Source organism: Meles meles, chromosome 2 (genome assembly GCF_922984935.1).
Source record: "Meles meles chromosome 2, mMelMel3.1 paternal haplotype, whole genome shotgun sequence".
In the NCBI taxonomy this organism is placed as follows: Eukaryota; Metazoa; Chordata; class Mammalia; order Carnivora; family Mustelidae; genus Meles; species Meles meles.
The window spans coordinates 92,340,949-92,343,636 of record NC_060067.1 but is presented as its reverse complement, the minus strand read 5'-3'; the positions used below and the strand labels follow the sequence as shown (position 1 = coordinate 92,343,636).

The window sequence follows — 2,688 nt, the reverse complement described above, 5'->3', positions numbered from 1 at the left end:
AGCTGTCTTTTGGTTTTGTTAACTGTTTCCTTTGCTGTGCAAAAGCTTTTGATCTTGATGAAATCCCAATAGTTCATTTTCGCCCTTGCTTCCCTTGCCTTTGCCGTTGTTCCTAGGAAGATGTTGCTGCGGCTGAGGTCGAAGAGGTTGCTGCCTGCATTCTCCTCAAGGATTTTGATGGATTCCTTTCTCACATTGAGGTCCTTCATCCATTTGGAGTCTATTTTCGTGTGTGGTGTAAGGAAGTGGTCCAATTTCATTTTTCTGCATGTGGCTGTCCAATTTTCCCAGCACCATTTATTGAAGAGGCTGTCTTTTTTCCATTGGACATTCTTTCCTGCTTTGTCGAAGATTAGTTGACCACAGAGTTGAGGGTCGATTTCTGGGCTCTCTATTCTGTTCCACTGATCTATGTGTCTGTTTTTGTGCCAGTACCATGTTGTCTTGATGATGACAGCTTTGTAATAGAGCTTGAAGTCCGGAATTGTGATGCCACCAACTTTGGCTTTGTTTTTCAATATTCCTTTGGCTATTCGAGGTCTTTTCTGGTTCCATATAAATTTGAGGATTATTTGTTCCATTTCTTTGAAAAAAATGGATGGTATTTTGATAGGGATTGCATTAAATGTGTAGATTGCTTTAGGTAGCATGGACATTTTCACAATATTTATTCTTCCAATCCAGGAGCATGGAACATTTTTCCATTTCTTTGTGTCTTCCTCAATTTCTTTCATAAGTACTTTATAATTTTCTGTGTATAGATTCTTAGCCTCTTTGGTTAGGTTTATTCCTAGGTATCTTATAGTTTTGGGTGCAATTGTAAATGGGATTGACTCCTTAATTTCTCTTTCTTCTGTCTTGTTGTTGGTGTACAGAAATGGAACTGATTTCTGTGCATTGATTTTATATCCTGACACTTTACTGAATTCCTGTACAAGTTCTAGCAGTTTTGGAGTGGAGTCTTTTGGGTTTTCCACATATAGTATCATATCATCTGCGAAGAGTGATAGTTTGACTTCTTCTTTACCAATTTGGATGCCTTTAATTTCTTTTTGTTGTCTGATTGCTGAGGCTAGGACTTCTAGTACTATGTTGAATAGCAGTGGTGATAATGGACATCCCTGCCGTGTTCCTGACCTTAACAGAAAAGCTTTCAGTTTTTCTCCATTGAGAATGATATTTGCGGTGGGTTTTTCATAGATGGCTTTGATAATATTGAGGTATGTGCCCTCTATCCCTACACTTTGAAGAGTTTTGATCAGGAAGGGATGCTGTACTTTGTCAAATGCTTTTTCAGCATCTATTGAGAGTATCATATGGTTCTTGTTCTTTGTTTTATTAATGTGTTCTATCACATTGATTGATTTGCGGATGTTGAACCAACCCTGCAGCCCTGGAATAAATCCCACTTGATCGTGGTGAATAATCCTTTTAATGTACTGTTGAATCCTATTGGCTAGTATTTTGGCGAGAATTTTTGCGTCTGTGTTCATCAAGGATATTGGTCTGTAGTTCTCTTTTTTGGTGGGATCCTTGTCTGGTTTTGGGATCAAGGTGATGCTGGCCTCATAGAATGAGTTTGGAAGTTTTCCTTCCATTTCTATTTTTTGGAACAGTTTCAGGAGAATAGGAATGAGTTCGTCTTTAAATGTTTGGTAGAATTCCCCTGGGAAGCCGTCTAGCCCTGGGCTTTTGTTTGTTTGGAGATTTTTGATGACTGTTTCAATCTCGTTACTGGTTATGGGCCTGTTCAGGTTTTCTATTTCTTCCTGGTTCAGTTGTGGTAGTTTATATGTCTCTAGGAATGCATCCATTTCTTCCAGATTGTCAAATTTGTTGGCGTAGAGTTGCTCATAGTATGTTCTTATAATAGTAGGGGACTTGAACACTCCCCTCACTGAAATGGACAGATCATCCAAGCAAAAGATCAACAAGGAAATAAAGGCCTTAAATGACACACTGGACCAGATGGACATCACAGATATATTCAGAACATTTCATCCCAAAGCAACAGAATACACATTCTTCTCTAGTGCACATGGAACCTTCTCCAGAATAGATCACATCCTGGGTCACAAAGCAGGTCTCAACCAGTATCAAAAGATTGGGATCATTCCCTGCATATTTTCAATTAGCAATAATCGCGCCTTGGATAAACCTCATTGGCTACGATACTGCCACTGCGCAAAGCTTCCCCCTGCATATTTTCAGACCACAATGCTCTGAAGCTAGAACTCAATCACAAGAGGAAAGCTGGAAAGAACCCAAATACATGGAGACTAAACAGCATCCTTCTAAAGAATGAATGGGTCAACCAGGAAATTAAAGAACTGAAAAAATTCATGGAAACAAATGATAATGAAAACACAACAGTTCAAAATCTATGGGACACAGCAAAGGCAGTCCTGAGAGGAAAATATATAGCGGTACAAGCCTTTCTCAAGAAACAAGAAAGGTCTCAAGTACACAACCTAACCCTACACGTAAAGGAGCTGGAGAAAGAACAAGAAAGAAACCCTAAACCCAGCAGGAGAAGAGAAATCATAAAGATCAGAGCAGAAATCAATGAAATAGAAACCAAAAAAACAATAGAAAAAATCAATGAAACTAGGAGCTGGTTCTTTGAAAGAATCAATAAGATTGATAAACCCCTGGCCTGACTCGTCAAAAAGAAAAGAGAAAGGACCC

At 39.0% G+C, this 2,688-nt stretch overlaps 1 pseudogene; it reads right to left on the bottom strand.

The window, feature by feature from the left end:
- Positions 1-2,081: 2,081 nt before the first annotated feature.
- On the bottom strand, positions 2,082-2,192 carry LOC123937686 (annotated as a pseudogene).
- Between the last annotated feature and the right edge of the window lie 496 nt (positions 2,193-2,688).